Source organism: Myotis brandtii, unplaced genomic scaffold (genome assembly GCF_000412655.1).
Source record: "Myotis brandtii unplaced genomic scaffold, ASM41265v1 scaffold954, whole genome shotgun sequence".
NCBI lineage: Eukaryota > Metazoa > Chordata > Mammalia > Chiroptera > Vespertilionidae > Myotis > Myotis brandtii.
In genome coordinates, this window is record NW_005371937.1 from 1,809,327 (window position 1) to 1,833,626 (window position 24,300).

Here is a 24,300-nt window from a genome sequence, read left to right on the forward strand (position 1 = left end):
AAAACACACTCTGGGTGAGGATTAAAATTTTTTTTTCTTATTTCAAAACAAATCCAGTAAGTATCATGAATAATCCCCAGTGCTGTTTCCCTGAAAACAGTGCTACACAGTGAACTAATCCATTCACTACTCTAATTAAGGAAATGGTAGGGGAGCACAGAAACACAAAATTAAGAGTGAAAATGGGGGAAGGAACCATGGCTAAGGAAGAAATGAAAAGAATCAAGGGAGAACCTTTGCAAAATGTTTGGCATACAACTTTTTAAAAATCTTGCTGGAATGAATTTTTCACAGGTAAAAAGTTACCCAATCTTACCAAAGAGAAATGAGAACAACTTTAATATTATTGAAAAAAATCTAAGAGATTATCAAGGATCTGAAAAAGCCCCAGGCCTTTATGCTTTCAGAAGCAAATGATTTTGAACTTTTAAGGAACAGGTAATGATAATACTATTTAAAAGGAAAACTGATATGATTAATTTTATATCTGCAAAATGGAATACCGTGCAGTTAGCTAAGATGCAGAGGTTCTGTATGTGGCTATGGAACAATCTCCAAAGTTATTAGAGGGGCAAAGGCAAGATACAGGGCAGAGCACTGTCTCTGTTATGCCACCATTTGAATTGTGTGTGTGTGTGTGTGTGTGTGTGTGTGTACAGGTGTAATATCTGTAAAGGAATGTAAAAGCAACAGATAACAATAATTGGCTCTGAGGAAGAAACTGTGTAGCTGGAAGACAGGCAGGAGGCAGGGGCGTTAAAATGTATGCCTTTTTAAATATGATAATGTATACATATACTACAGGGTCAAAGAATTATAAAAAATGAAATTACCCCTAGCGCAAACAAAGAAGGAAAACTGCTGATGTGTTTTTGTGAAGCAAACATCACACAGATATCAAAGTCTGACAATGACATCACAAAATAGAAAACTGTAAATCAATTTCATTTATGGGCTCATCATGCAAACACATTAAAAGTTAGTAAACCACAGACTGGGTGGCTTAAACAACAAAAATTATTTTCTCACAATTCTGTAGGCTAGATGTCCAAGGTCAAGGAGATCACAGTTTCTTCTGAAGCCTCTCTCGTTGGCTTGTAGATGGCTGTCCGCACTGTCTTCACGTGATCTCTCCGCTGTACATGTCTGTGTCTGAATTCTCTTCTGGTAAGGATACGAGTCATTGGGTTAGGGTCCACCTGAATGACCTCAACTCAATCACCCTTTTAAAGACTTGATCTCCAAATATAGTCCTACTCTGAGGTATTGGGGGTTAGGACTTAAACATAGGGATTCTAGGCAAGGATAGGGGCACAACACACTTTATCCCATAACATCAGGCATCACTTCCCACTGTCCTCCTAACAAAATGAGGACTTACTCATGTCCTGCTCAATTTCCTACATTACAGACACACACACAAAAGAAAAAAATTAAGCCCTCTGCTAAGTTATCGGTCATTCTTATTTCTTTCCTAAATTTTTTCAACCCTTTTAAGTTTTTATTTTGCCTTCCCCAAGCCAAGATCGCCTCTGTGAGCAGGCCCTTTGGAGAAGAGCTGCAGCAACAAGGTGTTTGCCTGCACTCATCCTTAAAGGGTCTTTGTCCACCCCCCCCACCCACCTCCCATCTTTTCCAGGCCCAGTAACTTCCTCAGCCGCCAAAGATCTTCCATAACATTCACAAAGATTTAAAACCACAGACTGGAATATATGCCCGGGTGGTGTTAAAATGAGGGTGGTCCTCTTTTACTACTGCGGACTCAGGGCACTCATGATCTGATGGGTGTTTGCAGGTCTTGGAACAGCAATAAGTTAGCAGAAGCTTCAGTACCTAACACAGCAAAGGCCATTGTCCTGAAAGTAAAGAATGGATGTCACCGGTTTAAGCAGAGCTCAAGCCTGGCTGGGGGGCGTGGCGAGGGGTTTGGTTTCTGAAATGGAAAACAGGAGACTGTTTTTCTTTTTCATTACCTCGGTACGTGATAGAAGCCAAAAGGTGGAAGAAAAGTATGAAAAGCTGCTTTTTTTATACCTGACCTTCGGATAGCCTATATGTTTTAGGGACAGATAACTTTCTAATGAGACTTTTTATAATAAAACCTTCATTGCTTCGAAAAAATGCTAACTTCTCTAGTTCTCCCAGGTGGATCAAACAGACCCTGCAGTTATAGTTACAATATCTTAAAGATTTAGCCTCAGTCATAATGGGCAGGAGCATTTGCATTCCACAGGCCAAATTATTTGAAATGCTAAAAAGTCAGTAAATGTAATCATGATATTATTAAAATAATATTAGCTTCCATCCTCACCTTTATTTTTAAAAATCAACAGGGGATCCATGGCAGGGAGATGTGAGCCATTTGTTGCTTTGTTGTAGTGGCAGGTGCCAGAGGTCCTCCAAGACCCCCTCAGTACCATTCACCATTTCTGTGAGCCCCACCCCAGCTTTGCTTCCAATGGCTGCACCTTTGCAGGAACACCTGGAGTCACACTCAACCAGCCTGGTGAGCCTGCTGCTAGCGAGAAGTGCACCCTTAGCCAGTGATTGACTGGTGAGTGGTGTGAAAGCCCAGGTCCCTTGCCCATGAGGGGTCACTACCTTCAGAGAACTGCACCCCAATCCTACCCTCGCATGGCTTCCTGCCTTCTCCAGTCCCTTTTGCCACTCCCTCAGCAGTTTCTCTTAGGAGCCCTTCCTTACTAACTCACTTAATAAATTATGACTCCTCTTCTTAGCATCTGAGCTGAGACCTAAGACATTTGTGCTCTGCTTTGAATTTATAGGTTTAAAAAAATCTCTAAATATCATTTGTACATATGTGTACCTATGTAAATAAAACGAAAAATACACAGTAGAATACATGGGAAAAAACTACATCGAGACAGCAAGAAAATGAGGACTGCTTCCTTCCACTGGGCCTTCCTGGATCTCCAGACACCAGAAATTTTAGTTTTGTAAAACCTGACTTCGTCTTGGCTTCTCTAGTTGTAGTATTAGGACACCTGCTCACCAGCTTCAGCACCACCATTCGTTTTCCCGCACCTACCTCAAGCCCACTGTTCAGATGCTGATCGCTAATGTATTATGCAGGTTGCTAACAACTTCTAGGTCTCATCTTGGTAAAACACAAGCTGTCAATTCTCTGTGAAAAAAAAGGTATTATTGAAGGATTGTCTCAAAATGGAATTGCTAATGGCTGTAAAAAACTGCCTCCTTTAAGAGGTCCTTCGTAGTGAGTCTCAGTGGGCACGTGAATTACTGAAAAGCACTTTGATCGTGGATTGCACTGGTGCCTTTGAGTCCAGAGCTGTTGTCAAATAAAGCATGTCGTCAGGGTGCAGCACCTTTGCATTTTTAATCATGTTTGATCTCCCCGACTCTCATCTGCAACAGGTCCGCGGCCACCAGTGTGAGCCCGCAAGGCTGTGCTGCAAATGTTTATGCTCCTCAGGCGCTTTATTTATTCTGGTAATTGTCGAAGCATTTATAATCCTCCTGTCTTTATCCTGAGTGTGTGCCTGCATTTAGAACCGTAAATTTCTCTGGAGTTGAGTGACTGTCGACAACATGGTTTTAACTGTAACATACTGTGTGTGTGTGTGTGTACACACATCTATATACATGGATATATATTTCACACCCACCAGCAGTAATTTATAGCATAGCTTAACACATATAGGCTTGAAAAAAATCCCGGCGCCTGTCATAAAGAGCCGAGTGTTTTCTCTTTGGTGTAGGGCTGGTTATTCAGGGAGAAACTCATCCAAGGTGTTTACTTCTGAAGTAGCCACCTGACCAGAAGCTGCTGCCTCTGCTGTCGGGACTTTCCCAGCAGCCCCTGGGAGAGGCCATTCAACCTTCGGGCCACGGGCCACTGGGCCTTTGTTTGGAGCCAGCTGCCATCTGCAGGATCCTGGGTCCTGAGTCCTTTGTGAGGACTGATGGGGAGAAACCGATTTTGAGAAGAGGCATGCGTGCAATTGAAGATAAGAGGGACACAGCACTTACTTCCAGCTTCTGTTCCTTTTTAGATGCCTTTCATATGGACACTGCCCATCGCTGATGTCTGACTGTTCGCATGCACTGCATTTTCTCTTCTTTTCTCTTCTTTTCTTTTCTCTTCTTTCCTTTTCTTTTCTTTTCTTTTCTTTTCTTTTCGTTTCTCTTCTTTTCTTTTCTATTGCACTGCATTTTCTAAAAGAGACAAAGATTTAGGAAAGCGAGACTTAGCTGAGCACTGGAATGTTCTCATTTGTGTTTGCCCTGGATTCATTCAGGGTTGCCAGTCTGTTGATACTCGACAGAAGACCTGAAGTCTGTCTTCAGCTCATTAAGTTGGGTACTGGGTCCACGGACATTTTCTGTTGTATTTGTGTAAGTGTTCGTTTTATCTGTCCTGTAGGATTATAAGCTTCTTGGGGGCTGGACCCTGCTTTGCATTGCTCTTGTACCTCCAAACTATGTTGCAAATCCTAGTGAAGCCCCGAGTGTCTAGCCGATGGGACTTAGCCACAGGCTGTGATAATGGTCAGGTGCAGAGATGAGTTAATGTTTATTTATTCAGTAGCTCAGAGTATTAACGTACGGGATTGTTAGCTAAGTATTTTGTTGGCTGATGTCACTTGTCTTCATGCCTTTTTAAAAACTTTAGCTGAGGAACCCTTTCTCTAATGGATTCCAGTGTGGAAAACAATTTGTTCAACAGGTGAAAAGGGAGTTGCCCCCTTGAAACAGGATGGAGCCCTCGTTGGAGCAGCCTCCTGTTCATTGCTCCCCCCTCTCCTGCTCCCTTTCCCCAAACATCCCCAAGCCAAGTGCTCAGTGAATCATTTCCCAGGGCCAATAGGGCTCCTCTGAGTATAGTCTGTAAGCCATTTATCTAAGGAAGGTGTCTTTGAGGGGTATTATTACATTAGGCTTACCAATTTAAAAAACAGACTTTAATTCCTAGAGCAGCTTTAGGTTTACAGTAAAACACTTTCCACGTACTCCCTACCCCTGCCCACACCGTCCCTTTTATTAACACCTAGCATTGGTGCATTTGTTATTATTGATGGTATGGTTGTCATAGTTACTATCAGAATTTCTACAGAACCATTTACTGAGACTTTTGCTTTCTATTTTCATTGGTGAACTATTTGTTACAGTTTAGTTAACATTATTGTTAACTGAAGCCCCTGCTTTATATTAGTATTGCTCTGTTGCATAGTAGCAGGTGTTTGGACAAATGCATAGTGTCACGTATCTACCATTATAGAATCGCAAAGAATAGTTTCACTGTCCTAAAAATGCCCTGTGCTCCACCTGTTCAGCCTGGGGTCCAACATTTTTAAGGTACACTGGTGTTCATAAGAGGGTGGTGGTTTTACCCCTTCATCACAGTTGGAAAAAAAACTCTAGATTTATACTCCAAAGAGGCCAATTGGGATTAGAGGTTGTGATCATGAACCCCTCTGATAACTCCCAGACCACCTTCAGCTTTTGTGTTTTGGAAGAGCAATAATTTATCAGTGAAGCTAAATACCAAAGTAAATTTCACTGGAAAGATGCCAGGTTTATTTAGAGTGTGTTGTGATAATATCTAGAATAATAAAAGCATAATATGCTAATTAGACTGGACGACCTTCAGGACGAAGCCGGGGCTGCGTGGGAAGCCCGGGTCCCGGGTGCCAGAGGGAAGCTGGTGCCGGCAGCCGGGGGAAGGAAGGTCTACTCTTGCACGAATTTCGTGCATTGGGCCTCTAGTGTATAATATGTGGGCAAAGGTTAATTTTGATTATTTTCATGTCCAGATTCTAGACCCGGTCCTTCCAAATACTCATTTTGAAAATAGGTTTTTTCTTATTCTCTTTGACTTTGGTGCATTACTAATTAAATACACAGTTTTTAGAGCAACACTGACAGTGAATACAAAATATTAATAAACCAACAAGACAAGTGGTTTTTAAAAATCACATTATCTATACTTAATACTATCTGACCTTTTCTGCAGTTACTTAAATCTTTTAAAAATTCATTTAATTTCAAAGCCAAAGTATTAGCTTATTTATATGTAAATTATCTTTAATTCATGCATTGATTTAAAAGACTAATCCAAAAGATCTTTTACCACAAGTGACCTTTTTGACTCTACACTTCTGGGAAAACAGTGAAGTGGTGTCTTGGTGCCCTCACATCTACCTACAACATGTGCCAACTCTGGTCTGTGTAAATCACTCAAAATTGCACAGGTTTCAAATGGCATTGAATTATTGATGGTATAGTTGTGATAGTTACTATCAGAACTTCTACAGAACCATTTACTGGGTTTTTTACTTTCTATTTTCATTCCCAATAAACATGTCTAATTAGAAGCTTTACTAAGAAATATTTTCTGTTATTCAGGGATCAGCCAGGTGCTCAATAGCTACTGCCTACAAAGAGTTTAGATGTCAAAGAAGCTTAAATTCACATACTGCTCCCACACAATGGAACGGCTACCATCAATATTCTTGTGTGTATATGTATATGTATTTTACTTAGCTTTTCGGTTTTTTGCCTGTGTTAATTCACTTAGGGCCCATCTTAAGTCAGTGCTTCATAGCAAGTTACCTTTTTTCTGGAGATACGTGTAATTTGGAATTGTCTAATGTTTGCTATTAGTGGGTAAAATGCAAGTAATTTAAATTTTAATCATTGTAAAGCATTTGAAATAATATTCAATGTGCCATATATTGGGGTGACCCTCAGCCCAGCCTGCACAGTCTCCAATCTGGGACCCCTCGGGGGATGTCCGACTGCCGGTTTAGGCTCGTGGGATTGGGCCTAAATCGGCAGTTGGACATTCCTCTTACAATCCAGGACTGCTGGCTCCCAACCGCTCGCCTGCCTGCCTGCCTGATTGCCCCTAACCACTTCTGCCTGCCAGCCTAATCACCCCTTAACCACTCCCCTGCCAGCCTGATCAACGCCTAACTGCTCCCCTGCTGGCCTGATTGCCCACAAATGCCCTCCGCTGCTGGCCATCTTGTGGCTGTGGGTGCTGCCATCTATGAGGGTGGGGCAGTCAATTAGCATATTCCCTTCTTATTGGCTGTGGGCACCACCATCTTTGAGGGTGGGGCAGTCAATCAGCATATTCCCTCCTTATTGGCTGTGGGTGTCACCATCTTTGAGACAGCTTGAGGGTCAGTTAGCATATTCCCTCTTTATTAGAAAGGATTCTAGTCTCTATCTCTCTTGATATTAACGTCTCTATCTGCCAGATTTTTATCTGGGGTACATGATAGGAAGCCATACATGCCCATAATCATATGCAAATGTATGTATTTGTGTGAAGTGTCACATCATTGAACAACTCTTTGGGGTCAGAGCGTTCCCTTAGACTATAATGTGAATACCAACACCCCACCCCTACCCTGGACTTGTGTGCACATAGGGACCAAGATATGTGCATACCTCCCCTCACACTGCCCCTCATCCCCCACCCCCCGAATCCATGTCTTTTCAGATTTTAAAATAAGTTTGATGACTCTAAAGTGGTTAAGAACTACTAAACATATATACATATGCATATACACATAAACTGAATAAATATGCACATATATGTTCAATATATATGCCGTTGGTTCTCAATTCTCATGGTAGTATATTCTATAAAGTTGCCATAAACATGGACTTAGCCAGTACCAAACCGTTGCTCTTGGGGAAACACAGTGTTCCTTTCCTGGGAGCCTCTGGTCATAACATTTCCATTAATTGAGCAATATATAACTTTGTTATAAAGACACCTTACATATATTGTTGATTCATTAACACTGAACTCGTGGCCAGCACTGTAGCTGGTGCCTGAAGGAGGCTGATCGGACCCTGGTGTTTTCTCCTGAAGGCACCGGAGCTTCCCTGTGCTTGGAAGCATCAGGTAGCACTTCAGTGCTGCACCCAGGGCCGTTCACACAGCAGAATCCCACCAGAAAGCACCAGAGATGGGGAAAACATGGCGCTAAATAGACCACAGAAAAGACACTGTTTACAATATGAGAACTGGGACAGGAAGCTGAGTGTCACCTTTTTTGATCTCAGTCGAGAATGTCTGTGTCCAGCTACAATTTTTTTACGATTGCACATGTTCACAATGGCTGCAAAGTGCCACGAATGTTGATTTTAGGGTTACAAGTAAACTGTAGCGAGATGGCAAATTCACAAATGCAGAATCCACAAATAATGAGGATCACCTTACATGTATATTTGCTTATCTGTTGCATTCAAGGCATATGCAAGTGTGGATGACTTAGGGTGAATGGGTAGACAGGTATTAAACAATTACTTATTCAAAGAATTGCCAAATTACAACAGAGGTAACTGCCATAGCAGAAGGGTCCCAGAGGCTATTAGAGCATGTAGCACAGCCACAGGAGGCTGAGAGCAGCACGGAGGGCTTCTTTGAGGAAGCAGCATTGAGCAGTGCTCGGAGGATGGATAAAGACGCAGGAAAACATTAGTGCGTGCAGCAAGCCGTGGCCAGGATTTTATGCCAGTTCACATTTCCTGATGCTTTGCTTTTCTCTTTTAGGTAGAGTTGGGACCAGTTATATAAATATCTGTTTTCCAATATAGGAAAGCATTTTCCTTTCCACCTGTGAGATTTCACCCACCTGGGTCATTACTGGAAGGAAGCTCCTGCACTTTGTCCCCTAGTTGAGAACTGTATCTGCAAATTGCTGACAGAATAGTGTATCTCCCTGGGGTGGGGGTAGGGGGATGTATTTCTAAAATAAGGAGCTCTTTCTCTTCTCCATCTTCTGTTGGGTATTTTTTCTTCTTCTTTTTGTCTTGTTTCCTTTCCTCCTCTCTGATTTCTTCCCTGCTTTCTTTTTTTTAAATATATTTTTTATTGATTTCAGAGAGAAAGGGAGAGGGAGAAAGAGATAGAAACATCAATGATGAGAGAGAATCATTGATTGGCTGCCTCCTGCACACCCCACACTGGGATCGAGCCCGCAACTACGCACATGCCCTGACCAGGAATCGAACTGTGACATCCTGGTTCATAGGTCGACACTCAAAGCCTGAGCCACACCAGCCGGGTCCTGCTTTCTTTTTTTTTTTTTTTTAATGGACTTTTCTTTTAAAGGTGATTATCAGGATTTTGAGAGAGGCAACCCTCTGATTCTTCCCAGTGGGTAGACTTCTTGCTGGAAGTTGAATAACCAGGTAGTGTTGTTAAGCTGGGCAATGCCTCTGGCTTCTCCCACCCCTTCCTGAATAATCTCATAGAACTCGCTGAAATGGATTAATTTTTAAACTGATTGAATTGAAAGATTTAAAATGTACCTTTGTGTGTGTGTGTGTGTGTGTGTGTCTAGGCCAATTTAGTAATATACAAACATGGCCCTTGATGGAATGGGAGAATCAGCCCTTTCACACACTGACTCATTTCTTTATTCACAAGCATCCATCAAACTCCTTGCAGTATCAAGATGAAAAAGAATGGCCTCTTCATGCCTGTCTTCTCTCGATCTGTCTGGAGTAACACCAGCCTTTTCAGATGATGATTGTAATATTGTGTATAAACATCAATTAGGAGCCTATTCTATGCCTGGTATAGTGTTAGCATTTGGCATGCTTTATCTTCCTAATGTCCCTATGAGTGGGTTTCTCTCCCCATCCCTTCCACTCTCTCTAAAAATGAATGGGAAAAATATCCTTGGGTGAGGATTAACAAAAAAATGATAATGTCTTTAAAATACAGTCCTCCAGTTCTCTCGGGTGCGTAGGGTCCTCTGCAGTGCAGTGGCCACTGTGGTCAGCTCTTTGCTGAAGAAGTGACTTGAGCCAATCATATTTCTTCATTAAGAGACATCCAGCTGTCTAGAGCCTAAAGTTTGGCAACCAACAAGAAGACTATTTAAAAATACATTAAATTGATAAAAATTGGCTCACAAATGCATTTTTTATTCTTTTGGCATTCTTCCTCTCATGGAACTTAAGTGCATTGGAAACAAATGTTGGCCCTTGCTGGTAGGAAATCTGGGTTGTTGTTTTTTATGCTTTTTCAATTATTCACTGTTTGACTTTGGTAAGCTCACTTCTGTGCTGAGCTTTGATTCCTTCACCTGTAGAGAGGCTTTCACACTTCCCTTATTTAAAAGCCAGAGCACCCTTCGTTTAAATGAGGGTCTTATTTAGATTGTTAAAAAAGTAAAATGGTAGAAAATGAGCTGTGTTTCTATAAACAATGTCATTGCATTGACATCTTTTAGAAACCAGTGATCAATAAAATGGGCATAGTAATATCTATTCTGCTCAGATCTCTGAGTCCTCTTAAGGATCATATGAAAATAAGGTACATGAAAGAGTTATATGAAATACTAGAGGCCCAGTGCACAAAAATTCATGCACTCGGGGGGGCGGTTCCCTCAGCCTGGCCTGCGCCCTCTCGCAGTCTGGAACCCATCGAGGGATGTCCACCTGCTGGCTTAGGCCTGCTCCCCGGAGGATCAGGCCTAAGCTGGCAGTCAGACATCCCTCTGGCAGCCTGGGAGCCCTCGGACATCATTAGCGCGGCCACCACCACCACCGTTGCACTCGCAGTCGTCAGCCTGGCTTGTGGCTAAGAGGAGGTTCCCCTGTGGGAGCACACTGACCACCAGGGGGCAGCTCCTGCATTGAGCACCTGCCCCCTGGTGGTCAGTGCGCATCATAGCGACCAGTTGTTCCAGGTCGTTCTACCTTTAGGGTCAATTTGCATATTACCAATTTATATAGGATATTGTTCTATCAATTATGATGTCATCATGAACATAAATTTACTATTTTTATATCTTTCTTAAACTCATCTATTAAATATGTAACTGCAAACCCACACTGAAAATTTTAGTCTTAAAACATCAGCCACATTTCAGTAGGAATGTTTTAATTCAACAGAAGGACTTCAGCAACACTTGTAAATACTAATCAAGAAGTTTCCTGAACCTAAATTGAGGGTACAGTCATGTGAAAGGAGATAGAAATTGGGTTGGCATTGTTTGGCATTAATTAAAGTTGGAACATTACAGTAATTCCACTGTACTTTAGTCTGGGAACCATAATCTAGTTCCCAAGTGAATAAACCGGAAGGCCATAGGCCAAATAGTTTAACAAAAGGGAATTAGATGATTATCTTGTAAACTAGAGGAGCAATGATATTGTGGCTTAATTAGAGAGCTTGGTAGCAAGCTCATGATACAGCTAAGTCTTAAAGTAGTTGCTAGGTCATTTGCAAGATGCTGCAGTGGTTTAATTTATGAGAAAAAAGAAAAATTACCAAATGGCCACTGACCTCTAAGGACTGAGAACTCTAGGAAAACAGCAATGCTTTAATGACACAATGGTAACTGGGGGAGAATGATTTAATATAATGATTATAAAGACTAATGAAATTAGCAAGGAACATTTCCTTAGCGATCAAGAAAATCGTATTGAAAGGTCTTAGGCACCCATATGATTAGGGGATTAAGTCTAAGGAGATGTAGGGCTTAATTGGACACAGAGCTAGAGAGTAGTGGGTGCTCTAATAAATAGCTATTCTGGGTTTTGACCTTGGGTTAATTGCTGGGTTTTGACTGTTTTGAAATTTCTTTGATTTGACTATTGCTATGCAGATCATAAATGTTACTGTCTATTTTTTTTTGTCTTAAATATTTGATTAAAATTTGACTTTTTCCCTTGAAATTCTCTAATTATTTTTCTATGATACTCCATATGTTACTTGATAATTTTGTTCTTTGACTTTTCCCATTATATTTTGCTATGACTCTATGGTGCCTAAATAAATACACACAGATGAGGTGTGAGCAATCCAGGATGTTTAATTTTTATCTCAGCAATACTCTGCATGCTTCCAAGTACCAGATTATCAACCCAGGTCCTGTGTGCCCATCTTAGGGACAACACCTCTCTGAGTTTCAGTTGCAACATTTTTGCTTCTAGGCCATAGACATCCATGGGACAGTATAGACAAACTTATTGGTTCAACTTAGAAATCTTTGTAAATTGTTAATACCAAGTATGTTTTTCCCTTCCCAACACTGCTAAGCATTTGTCAGCAGAGCCTGTGCTGATCCGCTGAACCTCTGAGTTTCCTGCACAAGGAAAGCCAAAACGTGTTTGCAAATTTTCAGCTTGATGACACCTTGGCTTAATGAAAATTCTGGAAGAACAGAATGTGATTTGTTTTTTAAGTTCAACTCTGGTAAAATGAACGATTTTGCCTAAGAAATAAATCCTTAGCATTAAGATAAATGAGATGCACCAGTGATGTGAAACTAAGTTTGCTTTGACATAGAGAAGGGGGCTAAGTAGGATTCTATGGGAATTCACACACTGGATCTAAATCTTTAATTACTGCATCAAGAAATGTGCTTTTTTTCCTCCCATGACTATTTAAGTCTTTCCTCCAGCAATTTTTAAATAACCTTTTTTAGTGGCTTAGCTTGACCCTGTGCTCTGAAACTAGAATTCTAAGAAGTTCCTGGGACCCTCCTCTTGGGGGTGGTGGTGCCATGGATGCCCCTACGATTTGCCTGAGCTACGCAGTCAGTCACCATGATGGGAAATGACACAATTCCTGGCATCCGCCTACTTTAACACATAGACCACTCTACCCCTGTTTGAAATTACTCTGACAGATTTCATAACACTTTGGAAGAGCTATGCAAAGTGTAACAACAACAAAAAAGTAGAGAAAATCATTGTTGACAAATGGGATAGATAGAGACCCGTGTGTCCAGGAACATGTTACAACTTGAAAGGTAAATGAAGAGCTAGGCTTTTGAATTCACTAAAGATGTTGCCATGTTGACTGACAGCAAAGCACATCTCATACAATAAATAGGCCAGCCTTAGGCTAAGAAAGAAGATTGAGTTGAAAAGGGGATGCAGGTGGGATTCTAGAACTAGGAGTTGGTCGCTTTGAGTACTTGTTGCTTAGAGATAAAGAAGGGCAGTAGAGATTCCACAGAAATGTTGCCAGATTAGAGTCGTCTGCCAGTTGGGTTGCAAATGGCTAAAACAATTATTTTCCTGGATACTGGAAGTGGGAGACGAGACATATGGTCAGGGGTGTTAGTTATAAACACCAGAATCTGCTCTGGCTACGTTACATAGAAGAGTTTATTGAAGGATATGAGACATTTCAAAGAATTATCGGGAATCCCAGAGATAATCTGGTACTTGGAAGCATGCAGAGTGTCACTGAGACAGGCTTGAGACTAAGCTTCCAGGAACAGTGCCCAGAGCCATACTGTAGCCCTGGCCCGTGAGAAAGCAGCCATTGATGCTGCATCAGGCTGCAGAACCAGGCTGTGGTGCCGGCTGGTGAAAGACCTGTCAATCTCCCCTCACTAGATGCCAGACAATTTTCCTGACTGTAACTCCTATGGATACCAAGTATTTGATTTTACTGCAGTTTCTCCTATTACCCTACAAGCTGGACACCTCTCCCACCCCCCAACGCAAGCAAAGTAGGTACCCACACTAGACTAATTTTTCTCATTGCTCACTTTCCCATTGCAGTGAGCAGACAGACACGCTCTCAGTTTGGGAGACATTTAGATTCACTTACCTTTCTGGTTGAAATACAGTATACTTTATATGAAAACATTTTCATTGTTCTTATTTTATCTTAAAAAGTGTAATTATTTATCTATTTGTTTAAGGGTAGAATCTCTCCATGTTAGCATTTGTAAGCTCATCTCAATATGTGTATTTTGCAAGGCAATGGGTCAGTGATGAATTAAATTTGGGAAATGGTCCAGTAAAGAAACAAAGTTACCTTGTGATTAGGGTGGGTATGAAACTATCTTGAAAGATATTCAGTATGCCACATTTCCTAAAGTATTTGGCTATAGAGCCTGTTATACAAGGACATTTGTGTTCTAAGGCAGCGGTCACCAACCTTTCGGACCTCACGGACCACCGGTTGGCGACCGCTGTTCTATGGAATGCAGTTTGAGACACAGTGCATTAGACGAAGCTCTTTGAGGATAAGGGTTTTGACTCACATCTCTGTGTACCTACTGCCTAGCCCAGTGCCTGGCATATGGTAACAGTTATTGTCTTGGTGAGAATGATGGGAGGGAAAGGTCTCTTTTCAACCCTAGTTCCTGTTGTTATCTTTGATGATCTGGCCTCACACTTGAATCATTTGCAGCTCTTGAGATCTCCAGTGCCTTGTATACCATTTAAAAAGGCTGCCCTGTTAAATTGCTAGATTTTGAGATAATGAAATTCTAAGAGACAAAATGAAATAATGTGTTGCAGGTGAAATTATTAATGTGTGGATGTTCATGATTTTCACTATTTCCCTAGCTTCTATACAGGAAGAAATTGTGGTCTCTTGGCAAACTCCCAGGTCTTCTTAAAACTAAAGATAGTGGAAGAAAAAAAAAAGAGAGGTTGTGCTGAACAACATAATAAAGAGTTGAAAGACAGAGAGAGTAAGCAGGGTTGGGCCAGGAGGGAGTGTGTTCCATGAGCCAGCTACAGACCACATAAAGAATCCTGAGAAAGGCAGCACTGAGAAGAGAATAGGTTTATGGTGCCTTCTATGCATTAAGATTGGGCTCCTCCTTTTTACATTTTCTCATGTGTCTAAGTGAAAGTGTGAAGACTTTTCTGGGTCCTGGATTGTGTGTCCCTCTCTGTGATGTGCTACATTGTCTGGATCAATGAATCTCAGGATTAGCAGTGAAAGCATGCATGATTGACTTTGCTTCCCCCTGGCTTTTCCCTCAACTTCTCCTAATATCCTCACTCCCCCTCCCCAGGCAAAACTGGTGGGCTTCAAGTCATTTTTGATGAAGTTTGCCTTTAAGTTTTACACACTGATGTTATTCTTTGTTTAAAAGGCAACTTGGTCCACATTTTGAGCATGAGTGAGTGTGTGGCAAATTCCTTTTGAGAAGGTGACTAGTCTCCTGGTGTCTAAACTTTTTTTGCTAATGTAGCAGGAAAAAAAGACCTGTGAGGTTTCCTGATGACTTTCAAGGTTAGGTCATTCCAGGCAGCTCAGCTCTGAGTGCTGCTCCTCCCTGTGGGAGGCGGGAGGAGGCTCTGGCTTTGATGCAAGTTTAGAAACCTGTTTGTTTCTTCCTAGGAACTCCGTCCCCAGTGCCAGTCTTTTGTCTTTAAATCTTTTGAGCTTTAAATCTTGCAGTTCCTCTTTTTGCTTTCTGATCTTCATTCATCTAACCAGTAGAGTTAAAGCAAGTTACCTTCTGCTTTGCGGTGGCCAATCCCATGGAGGCAGATCCCTGGCTGCCTGCCTTGCTTAGGAAAAGCAAATGTTCCATCCCGAAATCCTGGCCTGGAAGCTGAATTGACAGTGTAGTATGTTGTCTCCACTTGTACTTTCTTTGGTATCAGGCAAGACTAAGTAGGACCAGAATCTCATGCTGGGATGGATGGATGGATTGATTGATTTATATTATTATTATTTTTGTTAATCCTCACTGGAGGATATTTTTAACATTGATTTTTAGAGAGTGGAAGGGAGGGAGGGGCAGAGACAGAGAAAGAGAGAGAGAGAGAGTGAGAAAGACACACCAATTAGTTGCCTTCCACATGCACCCAGACCAGGGCTGGGGATGGAACTTGCAACTAAAGTACTTGCCCTTGGCAGGGATTGAACCCGTGACCCTTTGGTGCATGGACCAAACCTTGAGTCACATGCACCAGGGCTATTCTTTTTCATAATCAGTACTCCCCTGCTCTTGACCTTTTACAAATATTGGATAGAATGAGAAAAAATACGCATTTGTTATTCCAAAAGAACCATGTGTAATCCGCTGCAGTTTAGGGAGGGAAAGTCACAGAGGGGTCCATGTGAAACTTTTCTCCATGTGCTGTCTTGGGGGTCCCTCTTTCCCATGGTTTGCATCGTCACTACTTAATGGCAATGAGAGTTAAAAGAGCGTTTGCCCTGCAGTCCACTGTCCCACTGTTAACACAGCCCATCACTTACCCAACCCCCCAGACCCACAACAGAGGAAATCTTATTTCAGGATGAAATTGGCCCCCTGGGCTCTGTTTCTGAAAAGCAGTCTGGGAGTTTCTGCATCCTTGACTGCACTGTTATAAAACCATTTTGTCAGATGCAATTATAGTGTATGTAGTGTGTGTGTGTGTGTGTGTGTGTGTGTGTGTGTGTGCATTTTCCTACCTGGCAGGACAGTTTACCCCGAGGGACAGCCAGCATGCCCCATCAACCCCAGCCCCTCAGGATGGTGGAAGTGACAGGTAGAGGGAGCAGCGTAATTGAAAGTGCGCTGGGCTGGATGCTGGCAGACAGCCTTCCAGTCCTGCTTGTACCACTAATTTGCTGTGTGACCTTGGATGACTTACTTAACCTCTCCAGGGGTCAGATCTTTCACCTGGGAAGTGGAGTTAATAATACCAGCCCTTTTTGATTGGGGGCTATAAGGAAAATAAAGGGAAATCGTGGATGAGTGGGTAGTTCGAAATGGATAAGCCCAAGCTTCTAGAGAAGGGATATCCTTATCTGAAGTAAACGGAAGCATTAGCAGGAGTAGCTAATTTGGAAGAGTCTTCTGCCTCATTTCAAATTAAAATGCTATCCTGGGCAGGACAGCTAGCAGCTCTGTAATACCAGAACCTGGATTTGTTTGTATGCTAAACAAAGTGCATTCACTGTTTTTACTCATCTAAAGGTTACCCAGTCACATTCCAAGTCTGTGTGAACAAACGCACTGTTAAAGACACAGCCCATCACCTGCTATGTGGTTGGCAGTTAAACATTGGGACTTTGGCATCATTTAGACCTGGGGCTGAATCTTGTTTTGCCACTTGCTAACTGTGGGTCATGAGACAAGCTAGGTACTCCTCTAATCCTTAGTTTTGTCATCCACAAAATGGGCACCAAAATGGTACTTACCTCCATAAGATAAAGATAATGCATTAAATTACTTCCCACACCACGTGATGCATAATAAGAACTCACTAGATGTTACTAGATAGCAGTAGCTATGGTGTAGGGCAGTTGAGTGTTACATCCTTGTGCTTCTCGAGACTTCCAAATGTTCTATAATGTCCCCACCCTGGATGATTGAGATATAATTGACAGAGTGTTACAACTGTTTAATGATCAGATGTAAAGGCCTGTTTTCCCTCCATCATGAATGAAGAAGAATTATGGTTGTGACTTGGCACAGTGAACTTGTCAGGAAAATGCTTCCTAACATTTCCATTGGGCTTTGTAACTTACACAGCACTTTTACATATGTTGCCTCATGCAGCTCTTACAACCAGCTGACAGAGTCGGTATTACTCACATTTCATTCTGCAAGTCTGGAGGTAGAGGCTCACAAAGCATGCACACACTTAGCCCACAAAGTGGCAGATCTCAGACTTGTCAGAGATGATTGCAGTCAATGGCAATGAACCAACATCCAGTCACAGTGGTGTAAGTCAGGGTTCTCCAGAGAAACAAAACCGATAAGGGAGTTAGTTCTCATATCTTTAGATCTCATACACACACACACACACACACACACACACACAGAGAGAGAGAGAGAGAGAGAGATAGATATTGATTGATTTTAAGGAATTGGCTGACATGATTGTGGAGGCTGGCAGGTCTAAAACCTGCAGGGTAGGCTGGCAGGATGGAGACGCAAGGAAGTGTTGATATTGCAGTTCATGTTTGAAGGCAGTCTGCTGGCCAAATTCCTTCTTCTTCAGGGGAGGTCAGTTTTTTCTTAAGGCCTTCAACTGATTGAATGAGGCCCACCCAAATTGTGGAGGGTATTGTGCTTTATTCAAAGTCTGCTGATTAAAAAATTAATGTCACCTTCATAGTAACATCCAGACGTATTTAACCAAATATCTGGGTATCACAACCAAGCCAAGTCGACACATACATGTTACCATCACAGGTGCCTTGACCAGAGAGGGCCTTATTTGCCCCGTGAAACTTCAACAAGTTCAGAATGCCATCAGAACCCAGCTACTGTCCTTTTGCTCGGTTATACGGAGTTGGAGCAGCCAGTGTGTGGCCATGGGACTTGTCCACGTGCTTACACGCTGGCTGCTCCACCTCTGGCCGTCACAGGCAGGAGGAAAAGGTAAGGGCAACAGGCAAAAGGCAAAACTAACAAACATTATGTCATTTGAGTCTTCCCTTTTTAATACACTTTCCTGGAAGCCCCACCTAGCAACTCCTCATTGAGCTTATGATCAATTAATTGCATTTTGATCATTCCTAGATGCAAGGAATTCTGGATGCTCAGTAGTTTTATCTAGACCACTCCAAAAGAAAAAATAAAAACCTGGGTTCTGTGACTGACAAAGTAGGGGAGAATAGAGATTGAGCAGGCAAGTGCTGGTGTCATCCACCAGGTGTTTCACTGCCACATAATTCACTCTGTGCCACCCCAAATTGCTCACCATTCACATATGGAGTGTCTACCCTTAGTTGCACTGCTTTTGAATTAATCACTGAGTTCTCTTTAGATATGTGAGCCCAGAATCTGTGTGAAATCATCTTAGATTTAATGGCAGCCAGTGGAAAAGTAAGGAGAAATTATTAGACATTGGCTTTTCTTTTCTATCTCTTCATGGGCCAAACAGAGAAACTTCTTTCTCTTTCATTCTGTGGATGGCGGTCGGGGAGACACAGAAAAGATGAGGCCTGAGGATGCGGGGCAGGCGTCAGCAAACGTCTGTGCAGCTGATATGTCCTATGGCCCAAATGATTTCAAAACTTGTTTGCATTATTTATTTATTTTAAACATACATAGTTTTCATTTATTTCAGAGAGAGAAAAGGAGAGGGAGAGAGAGATAGAAACATCAATGATGAGAGAGAATCATTGATAGGCTGCCTTCTGCATGCCCCTCACTGGGGATTGAGGCCAAAACCTGGGCATGTGCTCTGACCAGGAACTGAACCATGACCTCCTGGATCATAGGTCAATGCTCAAGCACTGAGCCACACCTGCTGGGCTTATTTGCATTATTTAATATGTTCTCACTTTAGGGCATAAAATAGCCCACCTCTCTTTCATTGTCACAGTCCAACTGTTTAACTGTAGCTCAGAGAGAAATGTCTGTAGCATTGGACTTTTGTGGTGCCTAATAATGTAAGAAATAACAATTGGAAGAAAATAGTATCAGAGAGTATTGGAAAATCCATCTTGATAATTGAATTGCTTGAGTTTGTTATTTTTCAAATCGGATATTCAGAACGTCTCCTTTATATTTATTTACAAGTAAATATTTCAAAAACCATTTAGTAAAAATCATTTGGAACTAAAATAGGAACCATATGTCATATTATTGAAATGTGTCCAAACCAGTGTCTTTATTTTAAATTTTGCTCAGGGAGAACAAAGTAAAGAAATAAACAATTTTTTATCTTACTGTCTCTCGCAGACACACAGGTGCACACACACACGCACACACACATACATACATACATACATAATAGTAGCTTCTGTCTCTCTGTGTTATCTTGTATTCATTTCATATTCCTTTCTCAATATCAGTGTGAAACTACTTTGTTGTATAATTTCCATGTAGGTCTTTGGGCATTTTGCAATTCTAATTCTCCCTGGTTATTGCATTACAGAAGAGTGGGGCACAGTGGGTTTGCATGCAGGACATTTTAAATCTAATGTCAGGGGTCATTAGTCTGTCTCTGTTGTTGTTGCATCTAGGAGCTGGGCATTTTACATACCAGCGATAGTTCACAACAAAGCTTTTAAAAGTATTTTCAGATTTATTTTTCACATTCTCAGACTACGAAGGGCTGACTGAGAAAGAACCTAAAATAAAGATCATTTCCGCCGAAACCGGTTTGGCTCAGTGGATAGAGCATCGGACTGCGGACTGAAAGGTCCCGGTTCGATTCCGGTCAAGGGCATGTACCTGGGTTGCGGGCACATCCCCAGTGGGAGATGTGCAGGAGGCGGCTGCTCGATGTTTCTCTCTCATCGATGTTTCTGACTCTCTATCTCTCTCCCTTCCTCTCTGTAAAAAATCAATAAAATATATTTAAAAAAAAAAAAGATCATTTCCATAGATTTGAATGTTGTGTTAGTGGAATTGCTTACATCTGTTGGGAAAAGTGGGGATCCCACATCCCCTTTAGTTTACTTCCTTTTCAGTCTCCTTACCGGGGTGGGAGTGAGCACCTCCGGTGGGAGCTGGAGGAGATCAGCACCAACGAGACCTTTGGATTCTTCTCGCAGCTTCAGATCGCATGGCCTCTGTACTTTCCTCACATGAGCTCTTACTTTTTCCCCATCATAGGTTAATATGAATGTTTTCATTAATATAAATGGGATTTATGGATTCACATCCAAGGCAGTGTAGAGCCCAGCACACTGCCCAGCAATCCCCTACCTGTCCCTACTCCCCACGCCCACCCTGGAGGCCTTCATGCTCCTTTTTCTCCTCAGACCTCCAGTGGCTCTGGTGTCCTGCTCTGTGGACACCTTACTTCCTGTTTTCCTGAGCAAGCTCTGACATGCTCTCTCTAGCCGCCCTGCGCCTGGGCCATGGGCTCTGGTGCAGACGATGAACTGGCCGTGCCTTCATGGGCCCTGGACCCCTTCTCCTTGCTCCTACCATTATCTGGGTTCCTCTCCCTACTAGATAACTCCCAGCAGCATTCAAAGATGCTATAATATCTCCAAACTTAATTTTTAAAAAAACCTGCTTGATGCCTCTTGGCTACCAGCCGTTTTTCTGCTCCCCGTCAACAGCACAGAACATCACAAAAGTTTGCCTATACATGTTTTCTCCATCAGACTTTCACTTGCCTTCTCCTTCCTAAAACACCATCTGAGTTCCCAGAGCCCCGTTCTTCGCCAAATCCATTGGAGTAGCCCTGTTCTCTTCTCACTTACTTCATTAACAACACATGACAAATTGATCACTTCCTCCTTCCTGAAGTACTTTTTTCAGTTGCATTTGGAATCATCTCACTGGTTTTTCCTCTTACCCTGCTGGCCACTCCTTTTGGTCTCCTTTGCTGGCTCCCCCTCTTCTTTCTGACCTGTCAACCCACAATGCCTCAGGGTTCCATCCTTGGAGCTTGTCTCTTCTCCCTCTCTTCGCTCCCTGTTGTTTTCCAAATTTCTGTCTCCAGTTCAGATTGGACCGTTGTAATTAGCTAGCTATTAACAATAGGAAAGGAGCAAAAGGGAAGGCAGATATTATAGGCTTATCATTTGGACAGCTTCACCAGAAAGCTGCAACTTCACACTCCCCGGGGAACCACCCTGGCCCATATCTCTTGCAGATTACTGGGGGAAGGGACTGGACAAAGGGCATGATGGGCACATGGGCAATGGAGTTAGGGTAACATAGGGAAGGTACTTGCCTTTTGACCTCACCTGGTGAACCATGGATTGGCTAGAGGGGGCAGGGCCAAGGCAAGCCCGTGAAAATTTGGAAATACATAATCCCCTAGCCCGTGGTTGGCAAACTGCGGCTCGTGAGCCACATGTGGCTCTTTGGCCCCTTGAGTGTGGCTCTTCCTAAGCCTTAGGAGTATCTTAATTAAGTTAATAACAATGTACCTACCTATATAGTTTAAGTTTAAAAAATTTGGCTCTCAAAAGAAATTTCAATTGTTGTACTGTTGATATTTGGCTCTGTTGACTAATGAGTTTGCTGACCACTGCCCTAGACCAGTGGTTCTCAACCTTCTGGCCCTTTAAATACAGTTCTCATATTGTGACCCAACCATAAAATTATTTTCGTTGCTACTTCATAACTGTAATGTTGCTACTGTTACAAATCGTAATGTAAATATCTGATATGCAGGGTGGTCTTAGGCGACCCCTGTGAAAGGGTTGTTCGACCGCCAAAGGGGTCGCGACCCACAGGTTGAGAACCGCTGCCCTAGACAAAGGAGCTTGCTCTTGGTTCGTGGCTCTCTCTTGGCTCTCTGGTCCCTTTGACTTTGCTCCTGCCCCTGTTCCCTCCATAGCTGTATGGCCCTGTGGACCCCACATGCAGTGGGCTGATGGACTGCACAGGGCAATGCAAGCTAAGCTAAGCTAGCCTGATGCTGGACTGGACCTGTGCTCCAACAGGGAGTGGAAACTCTGATCCTAGCTTTGCTGAAGCCCCAGCTACACTTCATCTATGGTGGGATGAAGGGAAAGGGTACCTTAGAAACTCAGGGGTGTAATTCCACAGACATAAAGCTTTCGACAATATCTCATCCCCAAGAATCTCACTTCCACTGATAACAAGACCTCTTCTCTTAACTCCATACTTTGGTTGTACATCCAGTGCCTATTCATTTCCACTTGGATATCTCAAAGGCTTATCAAACATAAATGCTGCCACCTTGGTCTAGCCACCAGCATCTCTGCCCTTGACTTTTGCCTAACTGTTTTCACTCTATCTTTGCCATCATATTGCAACACAGCAGCTAGAATGATCCTCTTAAATTAAATCAGTTGTTATCAATACTCTTCTCAAAACGCTAATAGCTTCTTGTCTCAAAATAGAAGCCAAAGTTCTACAAGGGACTAGTGGTCTTGTCCCACCTGTCTCCCTGATAGCACAGGCCAATAACTGTCCTTGCCTCCTCTGCTCTCACCACACCGGCCTTTAACTGTTGCTCAGAAGTTGTCCAGCAGTTCCCACCTTGGCCTCTAGTAGTCTTCCCTCTTAGATCATGCTTCTCCTGAATATAATCATCACTTGCTTCTTCTCTTCCTTTAGGTCTCTGCTCAAATATTACCTTTTAAGAAGGCCTTCTCTCTCATCTAGATTTCCTACCCTCTATCCTCCTTAACTGTGTTTTATGAACACATAAGATATTGTTGATTTGTTTTGGTGATCATAAATTATTTTGTTTTCTGAACCCTCATACCCATGATTTTGGTATTTTATGGGTTGGTTCTCCCAAAGAGGTAAAGAGGTATATGATTCTTGTTAATCTTCTTGGGTTTGTGACCCTCACATCACAACCATGGAGCATTAGCAGAACAGAATGTTAGTCAAGGATCACAGTAACAGAAGATCAAATCTTGTCTCGCTCTTCCTGTGTCATGAAGGAATCAAGCAGAAAACAGAAGGCACATAAATTGGGTAATTTGACTAGAGTTCAATAAAGGTATCATTTAAAAAACACTAGGCCCTCCAGTGCAGTGCCTTTTCTGGTAGCACCCAAGTTCTGAGAGGGGCAGGGTCCTGGAGTCCTGGGGGAGGGCTGGAGGAGAGGCCTTTGGACAGTTCCAGCAGCTGTGGATTGAGGGACACAAGCAACCTCTGATAAACCCTGAGTGTGGCATGGAGCTGAGGGAATAAACATCTCAACTTCTCTCTCCCTCTTCCTCTAAACTTGGCTGGGCTTCCCATTGGAAGTCAGAAGGCAAGGGACCCCTTGGTACAATCTGTCTAAGCTGACCTCTGAGGTAGACAACAAGATAGGAAACGGCAGAGGGCAAAGCTGTAGGGCCGAGGGCACGCATCCAGCAGAACATGCAAGTGCCATCTCCCAACTACAGACTGGTCTCCAGATTCCACACTTGTCCCACTTCATCCATTCTTCACACAGCAGCTAACGCAGAACCATCAATCTTTTCATGGCAGTTCCTTGATTAAGACCAAATCATTCTACAACTTTCCACTGAGCCTGGAATAAAATCCAAACCCCCTGTACTTGTGTAGAAGACCCATGATGGTCTGCCTGGCTCCCACCCTCCCCTCCCCCTCAGCTCACACTACACACCCCTCTGTCTTGCTGTACCGACTCACATTGGCCGCTACCACTTCCCAGAACAAGTCAAGCTCATTGTCCTTTCTGGATTTTTGCATACTCATAACCCTCTTGTTGGAACACCCTTTTCTCAACCCCTTACATGGTTGATTCCTTCTCATGATTAAAATCTTACCAGTTAAACAGCATCACCTCAGGAAATTCTTTCCTGTTCTCTCAGCCCAAAGCATAGCTTCCATGTCATCTCTCTCAGAGCACCCAGTATTTGCTTCACAGCATTTGTCACAAATCATAAGTAGCTCCTTCCTCTCCCCCCTCTGCTTTGTTTAGTCTGGCTCCAAACACAGCAAAACATGTTCCTCCCAGGCACGGGACTTCTCTGCACTGTTTACTCTCTCAGCCTCAGAGTCCAGAACAGTTCCTGGCTCAGCTCAGGTGGTTTCTCAATGAATGTTTGGTGATTGAGTGAACAAACATTCTTTTCAATGAAAATATCTTTCCATTTACGTGATAATGAATAAAAGAAGGTTACTTTTGAGTTTATCTTGTAGGTATTTGAATTTCTGCCTTTCTACT

The 24,300-nt window shown here is 42.6% G+C and overlaps 1 long non-coding RNA gene across 2 annotated transcripts in view; it reads right to left on the reverse strand.

Moving 5' to 3' along the window:
• LOC102244715 overlaps positions 1 to 24,002 on the reverse strand; it is a 44,246-nt gene extending 20,244 nt beyond the window's left edge. For both annotated transcript variants that reach the window (XR_314705.2, XR_001360597.1), the window contains exons 1-4: positions 23,900 to 24,002; positions 17,313 to 17,456; positions 3,050 to 3,145; positions 1,030 to 1,164 (exon numbers count right to left, since the gene is read on the reverse strand). This is a non-coding gene — a long non-coding RNA (uncharacterized LOC102244715). The remainder of the gene's footprint in view (positions 1 to 1,029; positions 1,165 to 3,049; positions 3,146 to 17,312; positions 17,457 to 23,899) is intronic.
• Between the last annotated feature and the right edge of the window lie 298 nt (positions 24,003 to 24,300).